The 27,520-nt window shown below is 44.6% G+C and overlaps 1 protein-coding gene across 4 annotated transcripts in view; it reads left to right on the top strand.

The window, feature by feature from the left end:
- The window catches only part of TCF20 (transcription factor 20), a 129,513-nt gene that overhangs the window by 50,846 nt on the left and 51,147 nt on the right, over window positions 1-27,520 (top strand). The window lies entirely within an intron of this gene.

Genomic DNA, 27,520 nt, shown 5'->3' with positions numbered 1-27,520 from the left:
TTTTCCATAATCTCCCGGTGCCCGGCAGCAAGCCTTTAGGGTACATGCGCAAGCAAAAGGAGCTCGAGTTGGGGAATTAATATTCCTGGAACATAACACCAGCAGCATGCACACGCTGAGGAGAATATTAGAGCTATTAGCGGTGGGAGTTTGGAGTGCATGCAATATCTAGATGGAGAATTCAGTGTGATTAATCTGCCTCTAAGCAGCAGCCTCCGGGCTCTGGGAATTCTGTGGCACGTTTGAAATCAGAACTTTTTTTAATTACCTTTCCGCATCAACAAAACAATTGCAGTTGTGTGAAAATAAGCCCATTCAGTCCCTGCCCTGGCTCTGTTCTTTTTTTTTTTCCCTTTTTCCTTTTTGGATGAGGCATGCTGCCGGAGCCCTGAGTATTCACAGTCCCAGCAGCTCTGACAGCATTTTGCACAAGTGCAGAGGGACTTAACCTGGGAGGCTTGGCCAGCCTCCAAGTCAGGTAATTGCATCGTGGGCCAAGCTGGAGCAAGCCCATGCAAGTCGGCGTGTATGTGTTAGATTCCTTGCTCTTTCCCCCTTCTTTTTTCCTCTTCCCAGCAAATGCCTGTGCCTCCCTTTCTCCCCCATTCACCTCCTCACCTTGCATCCTGGCATGCTAGCAGCCATGTTGCCTCCCTGCCATGGGCAGGTTGAGAGAGATTCCCCCAGAGAGGAGGAGTGGGATAAACATGGAGGTTTCCTCTCATGCAGTCAGCAGGGTAGAAAAAAATAGATAAAAAAATGAAAGGAGTCGATATAAAAATGGTAGTAAAGTTGTGGCCAAACAAGGAGCAAGACATGCTGAAAGATACGAGATTGGATGGGGACCTCCCTGCTTGCAATTCATACCTTTTCCCTCCCTCTCACGAGCAGAGACAGGAGAGATTATTCCATCCATTGCAGCCTGGTTTATTGCTGTACTGGCATGGAGACACTGTAAAACAACAGGGGAAATCTTCCCTAACACTGTGGCTCTGCCAGGGCTGGGATGATGCCCTAAGGCGCTGGGATTCAGAGCTGATGTGGGAACAGAGGCTTTGGCCATGGAGCAGCTCCAACCTGGAAGACCCATCTTCTGGATGCCTGGATTTTATGCTGGAAGCACACAGAGCTGCTGGGGTACAAAAGTTTCCAACAAGTATCTTGGGTTTCCAGTGCTGGTGCCAGCCCTCTGGGGCACCACAGGCACTCATGGGGTGCTCCCACCGTCCACCAGCAGCAAGTTGGGAATGTACTTGCCAGCTGGTTCATGGCAGGGATCTGGATTGCTTCCTCCTTGCTTCTCGCTTGCTCCACATCCAGATTTCCCTCCTGCCTCGCTGGCAGGTTGCAGAAAGGGCAGGCTGTGATGGTAGTGCTGTTTTCTCCTCCCTTCCAGGTCGACACAGCGATGGGAATTGCTTTGTAGGTCTTGATGAGGGCAGGGATGGAGGTTGGAGAGAGGAGTGGACACACTGTGAGGATCACAAGCTATCTTCCTTTTGGCTCTGCAGTTCCAATAACTTCATAAATATAACGTCTGCAATTAGCACAGTTTAATTTTTTAAGATTTATTTTTAATTTCACTTGACTGTGGCTGTGCCCTTGACTTATTCCTCTGAATTCCTGGCCTTCAGGCATGATTAGCACAGTGTGTTTGAGCTGCCTTGCTTCAAAAAGTGAAAAAAAAATCCATTTTAAACACAAATAACAGAGGTTTTTTTTTTTGGGTTTATTTACTGACATGTTTGAGGTGGTGTTAAATTTTCAGAAATTGATGTTAAAAAAATTACATCAGCTGAATAAACAAAAAAAAAAAGCCCCAAATCTTACAACTTTCCAGGTCATATTAAGCCAGTAGCTACTTAATAAGCCTTTTTTTTTCTTCTAGGCTTCATTTCAGAAATGACTACAGAAGTCTTATATCATCAGCTTTTGCTCCCAGAGCAACATCCGAGCATTGCATTGTATTGGGAGTACATCAAAGTCTCCTGGCCTTTCTTTCATCTACCCCAGTCTGTCTTCCCCTCCCCAGGGCACCTAAAACCTAAAAATACACTAGGGAATCAAAAACTCCCCTCTTTTCCCTATTGCCTTGCTTGGGCCTTACATACAACTCTGTCACCTTTACGCTGACCGCTTTTACTCAGCTTGTAGCTCAGTGGTGATTTCAGATCCTCGGGTGGGGGGAAAATCCCCAAGTGCCCACTGGAGAGTCTCACCTCTGCCCGGCCCTCAGCTCCCAGAGCTCTGGCACGGAGTTGTGTTCACTCTGGTGGCCCTGCTTGCCCGGTGGCTCTCAGCGCTGCCTTCCCTGTGTGCCTCGGGCACAACCCACAGCATCCGCCTGCTTCCACCCTTACCCTGCAATCCCCCTCTGCCCTGCCCCCCTGAGCCTCTCCTGTGGCCACTGGCACCCCTCGATCTTCCCCCCAGCACCTCATCCTCCTCCGGTCCCGGCAGGTCCAGAGGGGCCACGGCAGGTGGTTCTGTCCCAGAAGGGCTGCTGGTGCTTGTGCTGCGCTGGAGGATGGCGCCTGGGCTGGCGCTGCCTGTCTGTCCTGCCCAGGCCACTTTTAAAAGGTATTTCCACTGTGGTCACAAAGTTTATTTGTGAAGAAAAACCACAAAAAAACACCCAAAGCCACAACAAAAAAGGGAGTGTGATTTATAAAAAAAAAAAAAAAAAAAAAAAGAAAAAAAAAGCCATTTTCTTGGCCAGCCATTTCCTGAGTTCCCTTTGTTACTACTGCAGATATGTGTTTGAATAAGAGCCTTTTCCCCTCCCCTCTCCTATTCCTCCCCGTTCTACCCTGCAGTGAAGTCACAATCCGGCGTTTGTGGGCTCTGTGTGATGTCAGAGACTCGGTCTTGTGACTTCACCGGCGGGCTCAAGCAGAAGGTGCAGACGAGGCTGAGAGAAGAGAAAAAAAGCCCCCTCCTCTCCTCTTCCCTCCCCCCCTCCACCCTCTCGGTTTATAAAACCAGTAGCTGAGATAAATCGGAAGGGGGTGGGGAGAAGCAGCAGGGAAAGCTGAGAAAGATGCCAGAAAGGTACAGTAAATGGGCTTTATCTCTCTCTCCCTCTCCCTGAAAGTTGAGAGTGGAAAATTGCCCTGCAGAGGCCAGCTCTCGCCGACCACGCGCGGCGGCGGCGGTGGCGGCCGTGTGTCTGCGGCGCCCTGCGCGTGTCACCCGCCCCCGCGACGCCGCCGTGCCCGCCCGGGCTGCCCGCGCCGGGGGGGGGCTGGGGGCGGCGGGGAGGGCCGGGGGCAGCCGGAGCCCGGCGCGGCTCCCTGGGCACGGCCAGCCGCTCGCCTTGTCCCTTTTCAAAGGCCCCAGCTGTTGGCTGCTCGCTGCAGTCTGGCTCCTGCGAGACCGACATAAATGGGTTATGGGGTTTATGCATATGCCGGGGGGGAGGTGTCGTCCCCCCCTCCCCGTTTTCTTCGCCATGTATCTCTCGTTGGTGTTTTTTTTTTTTTTTTTTTTTTTTTTTAATTTATTTTGTTTTGGTTTTGGATGTGGTTGTTTTTTTTCCTTGCTCTGCAGGCTCAGAGTAGCACGGGGGTGGATGGGGAGGGGGCCTGCCATTCCCCCGTGATATGTGGGTGCATCAGGAGGGAGAAGGGCAAGGCCTCAGGGTCACATTCTCAAGGGCTGTAAGATATGATTTCTTCTTTAATTTCTTGATTTTTTTTTTTTCTGAGGGGGGGTTGGTGATTGTTGTTGTTTTTTCAACTGACAGCTGCACAATAGCAATGTGGATGCACCAGCAAACAGCAACCAAAAAAATATTTTTAAAAAATTAAAATTAAAAAAGGGGAGGAGGAAAATGGGGGGGGGGGGGGAGAAAAGTGGGGGGTTAGCTCGCCCCTCCCTTCTTAGGTAATTTTTTTTTTCCCCTGTGTCAAATTTACTGTTCACTTGAGATTTTGGACAAAGACGGGGGCAGTGGGTGGGCTGCTTTGAGTTTTGTGATATAATATGACTGGAGCAAGAGAGTAAAGCACAGACAATTAAGGATCAGCGCGAGGGCTTTGCTCATTCAGTCTGTTGAGGAAGCCGTCATTTTGTGTTAGTGTGCGTGTCTGGAGGAGGAAGGATAGTGGAGAGTGACAGTGGAAGGATGCCTAATGTTGTGGTGTATTTGTACTTGCTAAATGCCTGCTCCAGGAAAGGAGGGCTTCAAAAGAAAGGGATGAGTGGAAGGGGGTCCTTCTGAATTTGCCCTTTGGTGAAGCCACTCCAGACTGGATTCCCACTACTGGGAATGTGATGTTTTGTTGCCTCCATGAAAGGGGAGGGCTGAGAAACGAAAAGGGCAGGTGTCAGGCAGGCTCCTTGCTGCCGCCGCTCTGCCTACGCACCTCACCCCCATCACCCCGATGACCGGTGGCTTCTCTGCTGCTCTGATTCCTGAAGCTCCTGTGAAAAGCACCGCGTCCCGACTGTCTGCAGGGCCAGGCTTCTCTGCGCCCCCGGGTCACTGGGGTCCTGCTGCTGCACTTCACTCCTAAAGACCCAGAGCACCTCCTGCTTTTGTAGTTATTTATTTCTTTATCTCAACTACTGGACCCTGGCTGTCCTCTGCCAATATGTTTCAAGGCTGATGAATAGCACCCCCTGCAGTTATAGAGCTGATCTTTTGTAGCACAGATGTATAATTAATTGTGCAGCACTTTTGCAGTCTGAACAGGCAAGTGGATTCTTGGAAGACACCCATGTGCTGCCACCTGCTTCTCAGTGCCCCAGCTCCCTTGGGGAGGGGACCTGTTGGCCACAGCTTAAGAGTCTCTGTCCTACTGGAGTGATGTGAAACGGGATTCGAATCCAGGTCTTTGGTGTAAAAGCCACAACCAACCTCAAACCCCAAGTGCTACTGCACCACAGGACTCCTCTCCTCTGCCTCTGCTCCAATGTGAAAGAACTTTTAGGCATTTTTGCATCACTGTTCCATCCCAATGGTGATGTTTAGGGAGTTTTTTCCCCTTCTTTTTTTCTCTCAGAGGGGAAGTAAGGATCTATAAGTTTGTAAAGCACTTTGAAGATAAAAATCATTGTCTGTGCAGAGTACTGTCTGTTGGCTTGTCTGAGTCACTACCTAGCTTGCCTGGGAAATGAAACCTAGGATCCTTCCACAGGCCACTTGGAGAATTAAGTCAAAAGAACCATTGAGGCATCCTCCTTTGGACCTCTGTCCCTAGGGAGAGCAGAAGTGGGGATGACCAAGTGGGACTGGACAGTGCATGAGTCTGGGAGGTGGGGGGGGCACAACTGAAATACACCCTGCAAAACTGAGGGCAGAGGACATTGGGGATGTGATTTAGCTAAGATTAGGTACAGAAGAGATTTTAAGCCTCATTATTTTGTCTGGGTACGGCAAGATTATCCCCTATGGGGCTTTCCTCAGTTCTTTATGTTCTTTATCTACACCTGCTTTTAAAAGACCAGCAAACAGTGGAGAACCCTTTCCTTTGATTTCTGTTCAGCTGGGGACATCCGTCACCCAGCACTGTAACTGTAGGTGTTCAGGTCAGGGGTAGATGTGCATCACTTCAGCTCCATGCTAGGACATGAAAGGATTAAATCTCTTTCCTAAGCAAAGTGGAAGGTCCCCAGGTGTCTTCTCTCAGGCTCAGAGATTGCAGTGGGAGAAGGAAGCTGGATCCAGCTGGGTAAGAGACCTCATCAAGAGGATAAAAGCATTTAGGGTAAAGGACAGTCTGTCTCCCTGAGTAGGGGAAGCAATCAGTGAGGATGTGCAAGGGTCTCTCAAAAAGCCCTAGGCAGGCAATGTGTGTATCAGAAAAGAATTTCCAGGCACTGGTGAAGGGGCACGAGCTGAAAGCGTTACTTAGTTCACCCCGCCCCCGTTTCTGTTAAGATATTCCCTTTCTTGTAACCACAACTGCTTTTTGTCTTTCTTTTCTCCGTGTTTTTTTTTTTTTAACTTGTGTCCCAATGAAAAGGACTGTTAAGGAAACCCCCTAGTTATCACCTGAGGCTAGCTGCTGACTTACTGTTTCTCGAGAAGAGATAATGCTAGCTGATTATAAATAGGCTGACTGCCCTTTTTCATCAATATTAGGAGTAAGCCGACACCTTGATCTTTAGCCTGTGGAATGAATCACACTGCAAGAGTTGTTGCTTTTGGAGAAGAGTAGTCATTTCTTCTCTCACATTATGCTCCCTGCTGTGAAGAGGCTTGGCCCTGATGAGGGGATCCTTGAGCCGGGGGCGGGTACCCCAGGGTATGTGAAATTTCACCGTGGTGAAATGATTTCTCTCCACCAGTGTAACCAGTGTCTCAGCATTTAACCTGGGTTCAGCCTGGGCTGTCAGCAGATGACCTTGAGTACTGCAGCCCCCCCACCCCCCAGCCTAATGCTGCTGCTTTTCATTGAAAGTGTCAGTGCTGGGATAGCTTGTTCGGAAGTTGGGCTATTTCCTAAACTTGCTAAAACCAGTGGAGACTTAATAGTTGGTAGGTGGACATGAACTGTGCTTGCTGAGGTATCTGTTCTTGCTTTGGCTGTTCTAAGAAGTGCTGACCTTATTTCCACAGCCCTAATGGAACTGACAGTATTTTGTTTAGGTCTAATTACTCACAGCACATTCACAGAAGTTAAATGGGAGACCTTCAGTCCTAATCATCTCTCAGGACAAATGTGAGTGCCAGCAGGATTCCCATCTACAGAAGATAATTTCAAGAGGAATGATTAAAGCCATGATATGTAAGCAGAGATTTTGTTAGTTTAAACCGGAACTTAGGTAGGCAACTTGAGGAATTCCTCAAATCTTGAAACAAAACCAAGTTACTTAAGATTTTACTTGGATTTTACTTAAGATTTTTACATGGCTTGGACTCTCTAAAGACAGATTTGTCCAGCCTTTAAAAATTAAAGACTCATTTTCTCAAACGAGGACAGTTGTGTCTTTGTGTTTGTTACCTAATAGCTTTTAAAGTGTTTCATCACTTGGCTCAGGTAATGTGAGTGAAAATATGCTACTTTTCCCCATCCCCAAATGAGTCAGTAGCGTTCATAAATAGTGGAATATGTCGCATTCAAAGTTGTAAGTTCTGTATGTTCTCATGTGCCCTATCCTAATTTGGATTTGAGTGCAATTTTAAAGTAATGCAGGCCACTAAAATTAGACATTAATAACTTCTGAAATGTAGAATTAGAGTGTTTGAGCATTGAATAAACTTAAATGAGTCTCGAGATACAAAGTAATTAAAGTGGTTGTGTTTGAAGTAGGTTTTTTTCCCTCATGTTTTGTGAGCAAGAGGAGATATGTAAGTAAACTGTAATGGAACTTTAAAAACTATTTTCAATAAACCAATCTCTCAGATGAATCAGGACCAGAGAACATCACTATACCTAACAAAAAAAGGGCACAGAAGTTGGTTTCTATGACAAGAAGTTAATCAGATTTCTTGCAATGTCTATCTTTAGTGGACCCTTAGGTTTCTACTTCCCAATATAAGTACAGACTTCTTACCAGACGAATCTAGAAGACTCTCTTGGTTTTGGTCCAGTCTGATGCTTTCTGCATTGGCCTCTTGCTGCTGCAAGCTCTTCTTAGGTGCTGTTTCACGTGCCTGCAATTCTGGAGCGCGGTAGCAGCAAGGTGACTGGAAGAACTAAAGCTGTTCCTTCAGGGACCTTTTTTTTCTCTCCTGTTGGAACAGCTGAGATTCAACAGCTATTGCCTACATCAGGGAGGAAGCCAACAGGGAACAAAGTAAGAATCAAAACCTTAGTTGCCTGTAAAATTTGGAACTATATATCATGGGGATTTGTGCTTGTTAAGCCCAGAAATTCCCACTTCCCTGTAGGCAGAAAAAGCCATCCCAGCAAATGAAACCTCTGTAAAGGGCTAGGAGAAGTAAGAGAGGAAAAAAAACCTTTCTGTAAAACATGTTCAGGCAAGGCAGAGTTGGTTTTATGTAAGATAATTTAAAAAGACAAGTTCTAATATTTGAATTTCTACTTTTATTTAGATATGCTTAGCAATTCAGATAATGAAGATTTATTGATGGACTTCTCTGCCTTGTTGGAGACAGTCTTGCTGGAGAATCACATTTGTATGGCTTTCTGTTTTAATTTCCACCTTTATTACTCTGGGCATCTGCATGGAAATTTGATTGGGTTTTCCTTAAAAGTTCAGCTTCTGTTGTTTCTCGCTTTTTCTGCTGGACTCAGATTCTTTTGTCTGCAGCATCACAATCACTTTCACAGCAACTAATTCTGTTCTGCCAGAAGCAGCTTTTGGCAGGAAGCAAAAGGAAGAAGCAGAAGAAGCAGAGGAGGTCTTAAGGTACAAAGATCTTATTTTCATGAATCAGCTCTTTGTAATGGGAAGGGTGAAAAGACAGAAGTGTTGCAGTGTTTTAATTTTTCTCCTGCTATGATTCACACTACCTACCTTCAGCTGCTTTATCATTTTCCTTCCTTTGAGATGTTCCAAAGTCTTTCAATCCAGTTGTTCTGTTGCAGGAAGGGGCTGTAGGACTTCACACTGTTGCTTATGGAGACATTCCCAGTGTCTGGAGGAGAACACCTTCCAAGTGATGCACCCAAGACATGACCATGAGTAGGCTGAAAAATCTGTGCTTGTCAAAAATATTTTCCAGCAAGCACAGATCCTATGATAGTCTTAAGGGGAAAAGTTAAATATCAGTGAATTAATGAGAGGAGAGCCCTCTCTGTCCTTGCTGCAGTTCCTTGGGAGATGTCTGATACTGCTTCTCCCTTGTGTAGGTTCAGATGTAACACTTTTTATCTGAAGTTAAGTGTAAAAAAATAGGAGGAAGGTATGGGAAATCCTGGGGCTGGGTAGGAGGAGAGGTAGGAAATGTTAATGAATGTAGCCATGCTGATGTCTTTCTTGGAGAAAGAGAAACAGGTGAGCTGCCCTTGCTTTACACTTGCTTAAAGATGTAGCTGTCCTACCGTGAATATAAGTTTCAGTCCCCAGTTGCGTGACCTGTAGGTGCCCAATCTTGCTGTCATGTTTTTATTATCTGTCTTCAAGGTAGTCACTAATGCCCATTCCCATGGCATCTAAGAGCCCCTAGATGAAAGCTGTGAAAGAGCAGTGGTGAGCCTGTGCATGACATGAAATTGTGCAACACAGGAATAGATTAGGATAAGGGTAATACTTTGAGCGGACAGGGGCCATGTCTTTGAGAAATCTGCGTGCCTGACTCCGTGGAGGCTTCACCTTCCTAGTGCTGCATCAACAGTGAAACCTTTTGTAAAGAAGAAATCTCCCAGAGGACCTCACCAGCGGCATTCAGAAATCATGTTTGCTCTAACAAACAGCACTGGGGTGCTCGGAGCCTTTCCAGCCTATGTTACCTGCAAATTTGTTCTCAGTCCCCCATCCTGCATCACTTACTGTCCTCCCCCCTTCCAGGCAGAGGGAACTCAGGGAGTGTGTGAAGATGAGAGGTGGCTGAGGTCAGGAATGGTGTCATCCTTCTGTTCCCCCTCCAAGCTGCTAATGTATGCTTCTGGAGAGCCACATGAACTGAGTAATTACTGAATTACAGCTAGATCAGAAGTGGTGACCTCAAAGACAGAAGGAGACTCTCCATCTCCATTTGTCAGTCCCCTTGGGGTCAGAAGGACAATTTTTTGCTGGGATCTATGAGGGGGGGAAAGGGAAGTGCAAGGTAAGCCTTACATTAAGGCATAACAGGGAAAAACGTTTGCTTTAGCCATTGCAGCGTTCATGTGCAGTAAGGTGCAGCATTGCTTGCGTGTGTGTAATGACAGCAGCACTGGTGGGAGCAGTGGCACTAACCCACAGGGCTACTCAGGGGACTTCATTTTGCTCAGAATTGCCCATCCATCATAGAGGAGGGTGCCAAGTCTTGAGGCCATTTCCCTGCCTTATTTGTGCCTCTATCCTCAAAAGCATTTTAATTAGGAGATGGCAGAGAGGATTTTGGGGAGGATGTAGGGGATTTGGAAAGTTTCTGTTGTGATAGTACCATGGTGGCTCTGTACAATTATGGCCGAGCTGATTTTCTTACACTAAAAGCAGGGACTTCAATCTTACAACCGTGGCGTAGCACATCTGCTGAATTTATAGTGCTTACTCTTGGATGATGGAAGGTATTTGCTGGACATTTACATTCAAACCTGTTTAGTTTGTTGTGTTGATTGTAGAATTGATCCTTTGTGTAGTTTTTTAAAAAATTTGTGTGGTTTTTAAAATTTTTCTCTTTTTTTTTCTTTTTTTCTTTTCTTTTTTTTTTTTTTTTTTTTTTTTTTTGTTTGGTTTGGGTTTCTTTTGTTACCATTTTTGGCCTTAAATCCCTGGGGTTTTTTCTTTTTTTCAGAATTGAAGGGTGAGAGCGTATAGATGCAACTGAGGACTTCACCCTGAAGTAGAAAGGCTTGCATGGATGTTAGGTTTCCACCCTGATTATGTGTGTGGGATTGTAGCCTAGTAGCATGATGGGGTTACTTTCATCATTAGTCCTAGGAATGTTTTGTATATAACAATTTTTTTGTGTACCTGACAGTGGTCAAGTAGGTAGATGTCCCTGAATGGCCAAGTCAGAAGTTTGAATTTCTTCCTTTTGGAAAGAAAATGAAATGTTCAGAGGCAAAGGAGAACTTGGCAATGTGAACAAGGTGTACTAATGACAGTGGTTTTTCATCTGGAGTCTGCAGACAGCCAAAAATTAGTTTCTGAGAGGATTAAATTATCCATTAAGCTCAGCGGGGTTGTACGTTGAAGCCTGATATATCACTTGGAAAGCTGCAAAGGATATGGCGTCTCTCCTTGCGTGATATTTAACTAATACAGTTTTGATAATTTTGTTTACATTCTGCACTTAAATTGACCCTGTGTATTGCCAGTGATGCCTACTGTAATGCAACAGCTGATGATGGTGTGACAATTGCCTGCATTTATAGCGTGAGCTCTTTTAAAACTTCAGTTCATCCTTCAAAATCAGCCATATAGTTTTCATTAACTTTAGTTAGAGTGCTCTAAGCACTCCTACCATACAAATCTACATAAAGGATTGACCTCAATTGATGCTTCACTTCAAAATCAGAAAACAGGTAATGGAAAACCAAATTATAAAAATCTCATTGAGTTCCCCCACCCCTTTACAGCTTTTATGACAGTCCTGGATCCTCAGGGGGAATGCTGCTCTAACCAAGCTCTTAGCATGCCGTGACAGTCAACAAGATTAAGGCTGTTTCTGACGAGAGCAACCTCGGGTTTGTCATGGTGAATGTGCCGTCGGAGCCTCTTGTCCAGGCGGAAGAAGCGATGACCTCCACGGGGTGTGAGCGAAGCAGCGTGCCTGAAACAGCCCCTGTGAATGGGCAGCCAGTGCCCAGGAGAGCAGGGCATGCAGCACTGCGAGGGCTTGCAGTGAGGCAGCGCCTGCGTGCTTCAGCTGCAATTTCCAGGGAGATGATGCGGAGAGCTTCGCAATATTCTCATCTCAAGGAGACAAGGCGTAGATCACAGCAGTAGACTCGCCTCAGAAAGGAGCCAGTGCCTCTTGAGTTCCAAGGCGAGTGAACAGAGGAGCAGGCAAATCTTTCCTAGATGCTCCAGGTGCAGGATTGCCTGACCAGCAGCTGGGGAGTCCCTAACACCCACAAACTGTTAACTTGAAAGACTAATGGTAGGAGCACATGTAATTGTTGTCTGCTCTGGTTGTTTTCCCCAGACTACTGGCATCATTTTAGGCATATCTAGATGGAATTTCAGCCGGCCTCCAAATTATTTTTGACAGATAATGCATGGTATGAGATGTGGTGGTTTGTATTTATTTTTCAAAAAAAGGCGAGTCACCTGTGGAGGAGCCATCAGTGAAGTTGTCAACTGGCTGTGCTTACAACACAGTCCTTCTCAGCAGTTCATTGCCTTTTGGATGAGCTCTGAGCAGAGGCCTACTCTCGGAATACGGCTTGCTGAGGATCTGGGAAACAAAGCTTGGGAAACAGGGCAGTTATTGAAAGTGTCATATCTGCTCAGTAAAGTTCCTGGCAAAGCAAGTTTTAAATGCCGCTTGAGCTTTCTCTGCCCAGCACTTAAGAGCTTTGCAGACTGCCAGCCCTACTGCGTTTTCACGTGAAATGTTCTGAGTGGCAGATGGAGGAAACTGTAATGTCATATAGAGCTTCCTTTGCTGGCATACGGGCTTAAATGAAGGAGGTGATGGTTTGACAGGCACTGCATCCTTGCTCTACTGCTGCCCCATCCGCAGCCTCCTCGCCCTCTCGCTCTCAAACCCAAAAACTCGTGAATGATCTGAAAAAAGCTCCATTATCTCTCCAGCACAGAAGTGCAGCTGGACACCCCGGACTCCCAAATGCAAAGCAGTGTGGACTCGGAGGGCTGGCAGTGCCACCTCAGATGGCCCGGGAGGCTCTGGGCTGGCGGTCGCGGCCGGGCAGGCTGGGGGGGCAGGCGGGCCCGGGCACCGCCGCCTCCATGTTGTTTCCTGAGATCCCCGCGCCTCCGCTGAGGCACCTCTGATTCGGGGCCCGCCCAGCCCCACCGTACGGTCCGACTGCCGCCTCGGGGTGTGCTGCAAGGCTCCGGGCCGGCTCAGGGCTCGGCCGTCGCTGTGCGCGCCGGGACTGGCGGGGAGGCCGGGGGCAGACAAGTGGGCAAACGGAGGAAAGCCCGTTCTTAAAATGACCTGGGGGAGGGTGGGGGGGTGGAGAGAGGCGGTATTGATTTACGAGGAGAGGGAAACGCGAGCTCTCCCGGTGCCTGCCCCGAGCGGCGGGGGGCGGCGCGGAGCCCCGGTGCCCTCCGCAGGGGCGGGGTGGGGCAGCACGCGCACCGGGCGCGCCTCGCCCACGTGCTCCGAGCGCGCGGGACGCGGTGGGGGGGGGGGGGGGGGGGGGCGTTGCGCGGCTCCTTTAAGCGGGCGCGTGGTGGTGGGAGGGGCGGTGGCTCCCTCACGCGCCCCCCCCCCACCTCCGCGCGCGCGCGCGAAGGCACGTCCCTGCACGCGGGGGCGCGCGCGCACGCGCTCCCCCTCCCCTCCATCCCATCCCTCCCTCGGCCGGCCGGGACCCGCCGCCTCGCGCCGCCGTTCCCGCTGGCGCGCGCGCTGGCTCCGCCGCCGCCCGCCGCCATTGGCTGCCGGGGGTCAGGTGACCCCGTGTTATTTCCTGTGTGTGTGTGAGGTGTGAGTGAGGGGAGGAGGATGGAACCGGACGCCCCCGCGCCCCCGCCCGCCCCCCGGCCCCGCCGCCCCGGCTGCTGAGCCGCCCCCGCCCCGCCCGCCCCGCCCGCCGCGGCGGAGGGCGCCGGGCACGGCGGCGGGGGGGTCTCAGGTAAGGGGAGGGAGGCCGTGCCCGCCCGGGCTGTGTCGGTGTGTGGGGGAGGCCTGGGGAGCGAGTGCGAGCTCCTGGCGGGGGAAGCCGAGGTCGCCTGGGCGTGTGGGAGGGGATGTGAGGGGCTCATCCGTGAGTTGGAGGGCGAGCGCTCGGTACGAGGGGGCTTGTGAAAGGGTTCCTGGGAAGTTTAACCTTCTGCTTCCCCCGCTCCCCCTTTTTAGCTATTTTTTTTCTTTAAAGAAAAAACAGTGTTTGTTTACGTGTGTTCGAAGACGCCCTCGTGCTACCTGGTGGCGTGCCCACCTGTTCTCCTGTCCCGGAAGAATGTTTTTTTGCAGGAATTGTGAAGTTTTTGTGGGATTTGGTGTTTTCGTTGAAGAGATAAACGATTAAAACTGTTGGAGAAGATGGATGCACAGTGCTCAGACTGTAGTAGGTGGACAGGCTGTGCTGGGAATGCTTGAGGTTTGTAGAGGTTTGTGGTGCCTCTGCTTTTTGGAGGTTCAGCGTAGCCGTTGCTTATCTGCAGAGATCATCAGGATATAATGTGTTTGGGCTGCTGTGAGGATCGGTGTGTCTTTTCTTAATGGTGCTTACCTTGCTGGAAGTTGTGTTTAGGGCTGCAGTTGGAAGTCATTTTTCCTGCCTTGAGGGAAGGAGTAAGAGAAAGTTATGTAACGTAAGTGTTCTAACCTATGTATCAGAGATGCCTAATGGTACCGGGGCTCTGTTATTAACCTGAAAATAAGAGCACGTTTGTGTGTGAATCAACAAGTGACTGTCTCTGGGTAGATTTGGCTCCACCAGGATCCTTTCTTTCTTGTGCATACTGTCTTTTCCTTCATTAAAAGGGCAGGCAGTTTGATTAAAATGCAGCATTGTTTTCTGTACCATTTCGTGATTTTTAAGTCTTCCTTTGAAAACAAAAGAAAAAGGAGAGGTACACCTGTGAGGGGATTGAGTTTCAGAGCTTTTTGTGTTTACGTTAGCATTTTGAAAGCCATTCATGTCTGTGTCGCTCGTTGCCATCTGTTGCTGCATGCACGGGTAATTCTTTGGAGAGTATGATTTTTAGCATGCTTCCTGACCACTTGATGTGCATGGAGCAGTTGGATCACCTCTGCTGAGATTTTATAGAACAGTGAAGTGACTGGATGATGGAGATACGGCAGCTTGGGTTGGATTTGTAGCACATTGGCTGAACTCAATTCAAGAAGAGCTGATTTCTTTTACACGTTTTCTAGACTTCTTTTGTCAGATAAGCTTGTGTTTTGAGGCTTAATGGGTATTATGTAGCCTAACCAAGTGCTCTTGGTCAAGTGTATGTGATAAACAATTTTTAGTATTGTTATTTGAGTTTTAATTTGGATGAAATGTTTCTGGTTGGGTTTTTTTGTTTGTTTTTTTTTTTTGTTAAATCCACATCTTTAAATAGGGTTCCACGTTACTTCACTTTGAGTTGTTTGAAGCTGTATTATTTAATCCTAATATTGGGTTCCACTGGCATTTAAAAAGGCAGCTGCATTAGTATACTGAAGAGAGAATTACTGTTAAGAAAAGGTAAAAGATTTATTTGCTCAGTCATCTGTCTCCTAAACTTTGTTAATGCTACAAGGAGAGGAGGATAGTCATTCCTCATTTCTGTAATTGCTGGTACATGAAATGCATATTGTGCATTTCTGGTTAGATTAACAAGCAAGTTATTATGCTATTTGAGTGAAAGTATGACAACTCTTTTTATATTAAAAATATCACTTACCTATTGTACTCTTAAATCTTGTAGTTTTGGGATAGCTTTTGGGCTTTGTATTGTTAGGTTGAAATGTGTGGGGGAAGTTCTTGGACTTTTTTGCTGGTTTGGTACTCTTCAGGTTACTTAGCTTTAAGTCTCTTAGCATCCTCACTGTAGAATTGTGTGTGTTTTGACACAACTTGGGTTTTGACCATTAAATCAGTTTTCAGAGGTTTGGGGATTGATGAAACGTGGCTTTTGCTGAAACATCCTTTCCTATACCTTGGCAGCCTGGGGCAGGTTAAGTGTGGTTCCTTGTATGGAAGCTGTAGGAGCAGCTTCATCATTTGTGACTTTGATAGGAGACCAGGAATTTTTGATTTTATTGTAATTTCTTTTCTTTGTTACTAATGCCATGTAAAAATTGCCTGAAGTGAACTTTTATTAAAGGAGTAAATCTGTTTCTATAATGCATAAATAAGAAGTGAAGGTTATTTAAATGAAAGAGAACTTATTTGTGTATTAGTTGTAAAGGAGACCTCTTTTTATTGTCAGAAGCTTCCTTAATCTTCAGCTGAAGAAATAGGCTGTTACTGACCTGTTCACTACATTTTAAAGGGTACTCAGAGTGTGAGTAAAACCATTCTTAATGGTTCTGTGATTGATACATGTACAAAGTTTGTAGGACAGAGAGTGAAATGTGTAGGATTTTGAGGTTTTTTTTCCCCTCTCCCACTTCCTGTTGTGGAAATGTGTGCAAACGAACCTTTTTGGGTTCTTAGGACAATGTTGAAAAGAAAATAATTGCACAACCCCTTTTCTCCCTCTTCAGGTCACACTTAACTAACCCAGCCGTTGGGCACAGCAAGATGGCAACAATGCTGATCCTGGAAGGGTCCCTTGCTAAGAGTGGCAGCTCCTGTTGCTGTTGGCATGCTGCTGTCTGGAGTGAGGGCATAATATGCAATAAACTTGAATAATTTCATGCTGCTTCCTTGGCTTCTCTGTAATTTGAGATAAGGATATTTAAGGGTTTATAGCTGGCTTATGTATATCTTGCCTTTTGACATGGGGCATGCAGGTCTCCATTGGGTGGGATAGCTTTTTAATTAAAGCATGTGTTTATTCTTTCATACCTTTATGAAAGGTTTTGCACTCGTGTTTTGGGAACCTGAGTTCTTATAAGTTACAAAGATTTAGTAACACTTTTGGCAGTGCTGGCTTCTCAGACTTCAGAGTGTGTGAGAATTTGTGTTACTTAATCACGTGATAGGCCTCTGAAATGGGGAAGATTATGGATGGCAGTTTCTGAAGAGCCAGCTAACTGATTTGTTGGTGGAGACTGGACTGAGACCAACCAACTCTTCCCATTCAGGAAATTAAAACTGCAGCTTAATAGCAAAAGCTGTTTATTATTGACTGCTTTTGGTGAAATCTCTTGGAAAATAACATTTTAATTTCTGATTTAGCTTTTGGACTTCTAAAATCAAAAATAAAGGGAGTCTTAAGTGTTTAAACCCACTTCTCATAGTGTTGACATGTAGAATTTTCTTCATTGTAGAAAAGTGTTTAGTGTTACTGATAGAGAACACAAACATAGTGTAAGCAGAGGTGTAGGCTTCTCTAAAATCATGCAGGAGAGGCTATTCCTGTAGTGACATCATGATGTTCAATTCTGTTCCTATCAAACTTTTCTTACTTAAAAAAGGAAAATAAAAGGTGGTTCAGGTATTATTGCCTGGGTCCCCTTCCTGATGGTTCTTGACTAGACTTCAGTCTTGGCTGAAGTGGGAGAATTGAAGATGTCTTCAGCCATGTCCAGCACTGCTGGTGCCTCTGTATCACACTGGGGTCTGGCTGCACCACTCCTTGATTGCTTCAGCTGAGCCTTTCCACTGGTGCTTACACTAAAATGTATATTGATTTGTTTGGGGCCCCTTGGCAAAGTGTGTGACATTCTTCATTAGGCATGTACATGGGTTTCCTTTTATTTTAAGAACAGGAAAGGACAAAAACAAAAAGCAAGACCCAAAGACTCAAAAATCAAGACGGACATTTAGTCAACAGTGGATTCTCTTTGGCCCTGTTGGAGGATAAGATCTGCTCTGGGTGTTCTGTGCTTTGCTGCCTGTTTGCCTTTGAAGACAAATAAAAAGTAGAATTGCATTTTACCAACTCTTGAACTTCTTCTTGCTGCCTTCATGAACAACAGCACAAGCACAAGTCAAACTTCCAGTTTTGGGACAACAGAGCAGTGATCTTGCAGTAAGACTTCTGTTTCTTCTTGCCTCTTACCAAGGATTCCTCAAGAATGGAGCTAAGCAGTGGTAGCAAAGTGCAAGCATCCTCTTGTCAGCTCAGCCTGGTGACAGTGAATATGCTTGTGTTTCTTCCAGTGCTTTTTGTATTTCTCTTTAGCACAGTCTTTGTAACCTGTGATGGTATTGGAAGAGGGAGGAAAAGTGTTACCAGGTTGTGAGGGAGCCCTGGCTTGAGTCCCTTGAGATTTCACTTGTTCCCCCTTTTCGGAAGGCTGTTATTTCTTGTCTGAATTGTGATGCAACAAATAGAAAAAAGCTAGGAAAATTATTTTCTTTCCCCCATCTCTTCATTACAAGCACACAGCATGCCTGTGTTCATACCAATAAATGTATATATGGAATTCATTGTGTATTCTGTGCTGGAATATGATGACTTATTTGGTAGTATTTTACTAGTATGAACTCAGTCATCTAATTGCTAGTAAATTGCAAATCCTAAAGAGAACCTTCTGATGAGCTCTGATAAGAGCTCAGTACTTAGCTAAAAATTGTATAGGGAGCTGCTATGCTGGAAGCTTTAGTACAGTTTATTGGAAATATTGTTCATATCACTTTCCTTGTAAAATTAGATGCTGCAAAGTGGCTTTTTAATAGCTTTTAACTGATCTAAAGACTTGGTATTAGCAAAGCTAACTGAATGGCTTGTGTCCATGTACAGCATCACTAATGACTGGGAAAAATATACCTAAAACTTATTAGCTGAAAGAAAAATATGTGCTGCCATACTTGCCAGAATGGGCATAACCCTTCGTGCACCATAATGAAATGTTGTTAATCAACCTTCAATTCAGTATCTTCAATTTGCTGTTACCTTTGGTCATATGCCTGGATATTCTTGAATTTCCCTGGCATTTGGTTTGTTTAACAGTGTTCTCTATGAGTAGATGTTCTGGAATAGTGGATATGTGATTTTAAAAAAATGGTTATATGATAAATGTAGAGAATGCTGTGTGATTAGCATTATGTTTTCTGCTGGAAATACAAAGCATCAGGGCAGAAACAGTGTGTGAGGTCCCTGGAGTGTGTGTCCCCTGACAAAAATGATGAGGTGGAAAACGGGGGAAGGCACCTGCTGGACCTGTGGTTTGTGAACAGAGAAGGACTCCTGGGTGATGTGATGGTCAGAGAGCATCCTAGGCAGAGTGGTCATGCAAGGATAGTTTTCAATTCTTGGGGAAGTAAGTAGAGGAGTCAGCAGAACTTCCACATTGGACTTCCAGAGAGCAGGGAGTCTGGCCTGTTCAGGAGCCTGGTTGACAGAGCCCCTTGGAAGGCATTCCTGAAGGGCAGAGGAAGGTTAGGCATTCTTCAAGAAGGAAATGTTAAAAGTGCAGGAGCAGGATGTCACCGTGTGCTGAAAGATAAACCAGCAGGGAAGGCTGGTCTGTCTGAACAGAGAGCTTTGGCTGGAACTTGGGGAAACAAAAAAGAGACAACCTTTGAACCAAGAGGCGTTAAAGGTGGTTACAGGGATGTTGTGAGGTTACACGGGAAGAAAATTAGAAGTCCAAAACCTAACTAGAGCTTAGTCGGGTTGCTGCCATGAAAGACAATAAAAATATTTCTATGACATACATTAGCAACAGAAGGAGGGCTTTATTGGATGTGCAGGGAAACAAAGTGACAAAGAATGAGGAAAAGATTGAGGTGCTTAAGGCCTTTTTTGCCTCAGTAATGTAAGACCAGTTGTTCCCTGGGCATCCTGTCCCCAGAACTGGAAGACAATGATGGGGAGAAGAAAGAAGCTCCTGTAATCCAAGGGAAAATGGTCAGTGACCCTGCTACACCACTTCCAGGTACTGATGGACTTGGCAGACGTGCTCCCTGAGCTGCTTTCCTGGGAGGCCCCAGGTGATTAGGAGTTTGCAAACCTGGTGGCCATCCACAGTAAGGGCTGGAAGCAGGATCTAGGGGGCTACAGGTCTGTCAGCCTGACCTCTGTGCCAGGGAATGTCGTGGAACAGCCCTTAAGTGCCGCCATGTGGCATGTATGGTTCGGCCAGGTCTAGCGAGCACATGTTTAGGAAAGTCAAGTCCTACTTGACCAGCCTGATCTCCTGCAACAAGGTGACCTGTTTAGTGAATGAGGGAAGGGCTGTGGATGTGCCTGGCTGGACCTTAGGGAAGCTTTTTACAGTGTTCCCCCCAGCATCCTTCTGGACAAACTGCTCGTGGCCTGCAGGGGTGCCCTGTTTGCTGGGTGAGAACCTGGCTGAATGGCAGTCCCAGAGTGGTGAGGAGTGGAGAGATCCCACTGGCAGCCAGTCACGAGTTGTGTTCCCCAGGGCTCTGTGCTGGAGGCAGTCCTGTTTAATGTCTGTATCGGTGGTCTGGTGAGGGAATTGAGTGCACCCTCACTCAGTTTGCAGATGACACCAAGCTGTGCAGCAGTGTTGTTCCTGGAGCACAGGAAGGCTCTGCAGAGGGATCTGGTCAGACTAGGTTGGTGGACCAAAGCCAGTGGTATGAGGTTCAACAAGGCAAGTGCCAGGTCCTGCACTTGGGTGTCAAGAGCACCATGCAGTGCTGCAGGCTGGGAATGGGGTGGCTGGAAAGCAGCCCAGTGGATTGGCAGCAGCTGAGCATGAGCCAGTGTGTGTGCCCAGCTGGTCAGAAAGGCCAGTGGCAATGTGGCTCCTATCAGATAGAGTGTGGCCAGCCCCTGCACACTTGTGAGGCACCTTGATTCCTGTGTCCAGCTTTGAGCCCATCTCTACAAGAAGGACATTGGAGTGCATCCAGAGAAAGGCAATGGAGATGGTGAAGGGTTTGGAGCACAAATCTTAGGAGTAGCAGCTGGGGCAGCTGGGGTTGTTTAACCTGGAGAAAAGGAGGCTTTTCTCTCTAGAGACTTATCACTCTCTACACGACCTGGCAGGAGGCTGTAGCCAGGTATAATTCAATCTCTTCTCCCAAGTAACAAGCAATAGGACAGGAGGAGCTGGCCTCAAGTTGTGCCAGGGGAGGTTTACATTCAATATTAAGAAATATATTTTACCTGAAGAAGTCAAACATTTGAATAGGTTCTCCAGCAAAGTAGTGGAGTCACCATCCCTGGAGGTATTTTAAAAGATGTGTAGGTATTCTTTCTACGGACCTGGTTTTGTGGTGACTTTGTCAGTTCTATTAGAGGGGTTGGATTTGATAATCTTAAAGGTCTTTTACAAGCCAGCAGATTCCATGACACTATAAACCATGTCTTTTGTTTCTTATCTTGCATTCAGGGGAAAAAGAATGAATTCAACAGTGTTCTGTCATATTGTGTAAGTTGGTTTGCCCACTATAAGTTTTCTCTGTTTCACTTCATGTGTGGAGATGGGGGTTTCTCTTCCCTCCCTTATCCAACATTTTAGCATGAAATGTGTACATCTGATTTTCTGATATTATTGATCCTGAACAAACCTTGTGTGTGTTGCTACATAAAATTGGTCTTTTGGATAGGTCTTGATGGGTATAATAATAATAATAATAATAATAATGGATACTTAGCAGGCAGTAAATTACATGGGTTGGGCAAAATTGTTACAGAAGGAGGTAGCAGATTGTCTTTGTACTGCAGGGCATTGCTGAGTGAGTGGCAGATTCTTTTCTGTAGTGTTGGAGAGCGGAAGTAGCAGGCGCATAACTGAGAATTGCTCCTAAGTGACACTTCTTATTTTGCATGAGACAACTGAACTGTGCTGTTCTTATCTCCCTTCCATCTAAATCACTGCATTTTAATGGAGAAACATCTCATCCCTTGTTACTCTGAGAGTGCATAAAGAGAACTCTGCTGCAGAATTGTTTGTTTGCCAGCTATGGTGGGCACTGGTTTTGGTGATGAGCTGGGGGTCCATTGCAGTGTGGTATTCTGCACCTTTACAGTTCTGACTTCAAGAAATATCATATTTACTCTGGACAGCAGGGATTCTTGCATTCTGGCCTTTTTTCCTTTTGCTCTGTGTACTTTTCTACATTTGGTGTCTTTCACCTTTTCTATATTAGGTGTCCTTTGTATTCTGGTTATCAGAGACAAAACTGTGTTCTTGCTTGCAAATTGTTTGGTTGAGTACATTTTTATTTCAATGATGTTGGGATATAGAAATTTGACTTGTCATGTGTTCATTTTGTTTGTTTCCTTGTCTTTTTGCCTTGCAGGAATACAACTTGTTTTATTTTTGAAAGGTGGAATTTATGGAAAAGCAAAGGGGGGTGTATTTATAATAGAGCTGCTGAAAATAGCAAGGGGAGGAGAAGAGGTTAATTATATGTATACTCTGCAGCATAGTCAAAACCCTGTCAAGGCTGGCAGAAAAAGAAAACTTCAGTAAACCTGGGTCAAACTCACCAGCGAAAGCACATCTCTTAGCTCAATGAGGAACAGCATTATGGAGTTCCTGAAAGTGGAAGGGAGGAGGATTTAGGAAATAAACATCTTTGCTTATCCACAGAACTGTAGTGTTTATAAAGTCTTTGTTGGTCTGTGTTCACTCATGGACTTTTGGCTCTATGTGCATTGCCTTTCTGATTTAAGCTAAGGAGTAAGGTCCTTTTGGTCAGTTGGTTAACAGGACTTGAAAAATTAAATCAGGAACAATTGTCAAGGTGAAAGTCATTTAGTTGCCATCTTTCTAGTTGAAACAAGGTAGCAAACTTCATTTTTTCATAGGAAGTTGAGTTTTAGAGCAGGGGTAAAAAGAGATCTAGTCCTCCTTTTTTTTTCTTTTATAATAGAGCACTAGGACTACATTAGCATCATGAAATGGTTATATGTTGTCCTTAGTGTATGGTTTATTTTAGTTGTACCTCTTTTTGTACCTCTTTATTTAGCCTCCTCATATGAGGAGAGAGGTGGAGACACAAACAGTGGAGTCTTCTGGTTTTGTTTTTTCCCTCCTTCCTGGTGTGCAGGAGTGTGAGAACTTAAGTTTAAGAGAATGATGGGACTGGTTCTGAGAGTAGTGGACCATCAAAACTCCCTCTGTCCTACTTTCAGATGTTAACTCTAGCATTTCCAAAAATTGTGCTCTGAGTGCCGTATCTTTGTTATCCTCTACTGATCAGTATTGACAGAGGCTTTTTTTCTGCTCTGGTTTTGGGTTCATCCCTCCTCTTTCTTTTCAACTGCTGGCTTCCTTAAGAGTATATCCTCTAGGATGGGACATGGAATACATGCAGTGGAAGCTTTGTCCATTGGCTTTCCAGCTTCAAACACTCCTGACACCAGCACTGTGAAACAGAAATCCTCTGAGGAAGGAGAAGGCTTTAAAACCCAGTTGTGAGACGATCTTTCATTGTAGGTTGTTAATTTCTGTGAACTGCTTATGCTCATTAGAGTTAATTTTGTGCCTGTGGTGTGGTCTGACTGCTGTTGACATTCCCTGCCTTTGGCTGTGGCAACAAAACTTGGAAGTGTGGATTTTGTTGGTTACAGTGGCTTGAGTTTAAAACCCAGACTTTTCAGACTTCTAACTGCGGTGTGTTAGAAGTTTAATCACTTTATATGCATGAAGTTGACATAGAAAGATTGCTTCTGAAAGGTTTTGACTCAGTGGGGAGCTGGTGAGAGCGAACCAATTTAAGTGCTTTAGGCCAAGGCTAAGTATAAACCTTAGGAGCTGTGAGCTGTTTGCTACAGCCCTGCTTTGTGCTGCCTTCTCTCTCTCTCCTCATCGGTCTCTTGGTAACACCAGTGGAGCTACAGTGAGGATGCATCATGAGGTGGTTCAAGAAACTGGTCCAATCTGAAAATGTCAAAGAACGCCTGCAGGGGTGGGGACGGGTAGATGGGAAGGGGGAGGACCTCCTTAAAATAGTCCTACCTCTGAAGTAGTCTCTTTGTTGAATTATTTAAATGTATAGAGTTGTTTTGTATTAATCTCAACTGTTTCTCCTGTCTCCGTGTAAGTGTGGCTGTAGTCTTAGTCACTCCCTGTTAGTCTCAGAAGACAAAGCTTACTGTAAGAATGTGTCTGCTTCAGTTTGTGGCTTCAACATGAGGCAGATGCTGGGGAATCTGAGGTGTGGAGAAATGAGAAAAGAATTTAGAGGACATGGGTTGTAGGAGATGAGGAGAAATGTTAGGCAAAGAAAAGTTTTTGTTCTAGTGTTCTTTAAATCCTACAAATGTTTTGATTTTTTTTTAGATGAGTTCAAACAGTTCTTATGTTTGAGAAAAATAAGGTTTCTCTCAATTTTTTTATCAGTAAACTTGACATGGCCTTGACTGTATTTTCTTTTAAAGTGTGCCATAGCAGTAGTATTTGCAGACCTTCCACATTCACATTCCTCTTAAATCTGCATTGATTTAGAGGTATGAAGGGCTGAATTAATAGGAAGAATGATAACCTTGGCTAGTGAAAATTGAAAGTGTTAAAGTGAAATTTTTTTGTCTTACCTGAAAGGAACAAAACTCTCTATAAGGTGATTGGAAGGTGTAAATTTGAGTACAGCTTTTCTGCAATTGACCAGTAATTCTTTAATTTGTTAGTGTAGGTAGATCAAGGTTCTATTTCTACCTGATGTCAGTGTTACTGCCTGTAATGTAAATCGGTGGTATTATGTTCAGCAACGGTTTTGTCCTAATCAATGGATATAATTCTTGTGTACAGTGCATAGCCTCTATTGTAATAATACTTGCACATAACTGATACAGATTTTATGTCAATTTCGTTCATTTGCCTTGAGGAGTTCCCAGGAGTCTTAAAGGCTCATTGCACCAGGCGTTGTAAAAAAATAATAAAAATATTTATTTGTACAGGCTTATGTTGAATAGAAAAGACAGACATATTACAGGTACTATTCAATATGGCCCTCATAAGTGTTCATCTTAGCAACTTGTCATCAAGGCTGGGGCTAGAGCTTAGTATGAAAAATTATAGAAGTTGATTAAAAATAATGTGTTAGGATGTTGGGCTTTTATTTCCTTCACTGTACAGTTCTGAGTGTTTTAGATATTGGATAAAGTTCTGCACAGAAAATGAGAGCTTGGGCAGATAGAACCTGACAACACTGCTTGCACTTTACTGTTTTCCTCTTGCAGTTAATAATTGACATCTCCCTTTCATTGTTTTGTAACTGAAAGGAGAAGGTTTAGTGAGAGCTGTGATGCCTCTGCTGAGCTTCCTGTCTTGCATCTCTGAGGAGGAGCAGATCAGAAGTGGTTCTTGAAGTGGGTGTTCAGATTTTGCTGTACTGCCAGAGCAGATACCACATTTGGCTGCTTGAAGACATAGGGGGTATGGACACAGGTCAATTTGCAATAAGAGGTATGTAATGAAGTGATGAATTGCCCACATTTTTGGAGGACTAATCAGGGATTAGGATGTGCTATCAGCTGATCTGCAGTTTGGAGAAAAAAAAAAAGAGCTGAGGGTTCAGTATTATTTTCACTTTGGTTAGGAAGGGTAGTTCAACTATTGTGTAAAGACCAAGAGCCTTTTAAATACGAGCTCCTGATTTCAAGTGCCCTTCAGTGGCCACGCCACTTAAAACAGCTCCTGCTGTGTCTGTTTTGCTGGTGCAGATGTTTGTGTAATGATACAGTGAATGGCTCTGTCAGGTCAGAAATGGCTTTTCTCCCTCTCAGAATTTTCTTGACCGGATCAGTTCCCTGATGTGACTTGCTCGTGAGTAGCTGTGTTAACACCATAGAGAAAGCCAGACCTCTTCAGCTGACCCTATATGTGGGTCCAAAATCGTTGTTTTAATCTTCCACATAAATCTGACTGATTTGCATAGATTCTTACTAAAATAGCAGTGTCTGTAAAAATTTGGATGGATAACTTTCAACAAGGGGTTGGTAGATTTTTGAAAGCTATTTAAGTGCATCTGTGCTGTTGATTGAGACTGAGAACCAATGGCATAATAATAAAATCAAATACACACCATCAGCCAAAATTCTGCTGAACTTTGATCATTTGTTATATTTCTAGCAATACATTTTTTCATAGTACTACAACTTAAATACTGGCTTACAACAGAAGTTCTTGTCAAATTTCTTCTTCATGTTTAGGAATATGAATTTAACAGTACACTTCACTGAAAGTGCAAAGCTAAACTGGAGATGGTATTTTAGTTTTTTTCACTTAGTGCGTAAGGAAAACTTGCAGATGCAAAAAGTCTGTGTATTTTGTGGTGTTACAGAAATGGTTTTTTACAAAAATATTTTGGATGTGAGGGAAGAAAGCAGCAGCCAAGTAATAGCCACATGTGCAATTTGATTATTTTTTGTTGTAGCTTGTTTACATTATGCCTTTTATTATAGCAGTTGAATGCTCTGAATATGTCTGCTCACATCTCCCCTGTGAGGTAGGAAGGTACACTGACTCAGGCTTACTGTGGTTGGGCTTTTTGTGTGGTCACTTAAGGAAATACATGGAAAAAGATGTGAATGTAGATTTTATCTAGCACAATAATCTCCAGAGCATTCCCCTCTCTCAACTGACAAAGCTAACTGTGCTCCTTCTGCCACGCTCATCTGTTCCTCACCCATTCTGTGAGAACCACTTCCTTAATTGTTTGGATTTAAGCTCAATACATAATGACTTTCTGAAAAGCTGTACAGACATTTTGGTAAAGAAGGCATACTGTGTCTGTGAGATGATGGAAGCTAGTTACAATCCACTTGGCCAAGCTGTAGCTCATTTGAGGAATTTTTTGATAAGTTTTCACTAGGAAGGATAAAACTAAGTTTTGTGGGGGTTTTTTGGTTGGGATTTTTTTGTGGTGTGTTGGTTTTTTTTTGGTTTTTTTTTTTTTTTTTTTTTGTCAAGACCAGTATTACCACTGATTTGCAATGCATGTTGCTAATATGTGTTGTATTAATACGTACTTAAGCATGTGTAACCACTACATATGGTTTCTAAGACATGCTGTGAATTTTAGAATGATAAAATCTGATTTCCATTAATGCAGTATTCTCAGTTTAATTTAATTTTTATCTACTTTACAAGATACTTCAGTTTAGCTACTTGCATAGGGTCTGGCGCTCTCTGTAGTAAGTGACTGTATCCTGTTTCAGCTTTGAGTGGTGTAGTAAGGTTTGTTTGACAGAATATATGATGATGGCTTGGTGAGACCCAGATCTGACTAGTTTTTTCTAGAAGTGTGGTGGTGAATAATATCAGAAACATGACTTTCTGAAAGAAGTGAGCAGTGAATGTTACTGCTTGGACAAACTGGTGACTGTTTGAAGGGCTGACTGTCTTGGTTTACTTCTATAGCACCCATAATGTTGAAAACAAGTTTTAATTATTCTCCTTTTTCTTTTAAAAAGGCATCAAATGTAGAAGAAATAAGTTATATCTGTTACTTTGTTAAATGTAGTCTTAGGTTTGATCTTTAAATTCATCTTCTTGTGGCATAGGTGGCTGATTTGCCTTTTCTTAAAAGCAGCAGTGTTCCTCCAAAACTGAAACATGGTCAGTCTATTTCCAGCCATTGATCAGGTGTGCAGGTAATAACTCTGTACGTGCAGGAATGAGGGTTAGCAGCTTGGCCTTGACAACAGAAATGTACTCAGTACACGGAAATCCTTTTTTCCTCTGTTTCTGGCTGAATTTGGAACAGAAGCATTATTTCTTACAAAATATACTCCTGAATTGTTCGTACTCGGGTTCTGGCTTTTGAGATTGTTTTGGTTATGTGTGTTCTCTGATAGTTTAAGAAGATAGAACGAGGAAGGACAAAAATAGTGATTTTTGCATTTTGTATGAGTTGTGGCAAGAAATGGCTGCAAACTTCTGTACATCTCTGTCACTTGCACAGCATTTAGCAAGTGAGTCTATTTTAATCAGAACTGTGGACACTCTGTAACCCTCCCAACTTCTTAGTGTACATTTTGGCCTGTGGAAATACTGTCTTACTGTTCATCACCTGCCTGTAAATTTTCTTCCCTGATAAGCATGCTAGGAAGTGAGAGGCTTTTGACAGAGCACTAAAGATATATTGCGTTTGACTGCTGCCTGAGACTTCTCTGCACAGATGGATCGCGGTAGTCAACCCAAATCTAAAGAAAATTTAACGAAGCGGAAAGACCTCACTTATGTCCTACTGAATGAGCTGGTGGTGGTTTCATTTGCTCCTTTATAGGCTTATAGTCAAGAATTAGGCGTGTCCACACAGTGTTTTGGTTTTTGGTTCGCTTGTTA

The sequence above is a fragment of the Ammospiza caudacuta genome, chromosome 5 (assembly GCF_027887145.1).
Source record: "Ammospiza caudacuta isolate bAmmCau1 chromosome 5, bAmmCau1.pri, whole genome shotgun sequence".
NCBI classification, from domain to species: domain Eukaryota; kingdom Metazoa; phylum Chordata; class Aves; order Passeriformes; family Passerellidae; genus Ammospiza; species Ammospiza caudacuta.
Note: the sequence above shows the minus strand (reverse complement) of the source record. Positions and strands in the feature narration are given on the sequence as shown.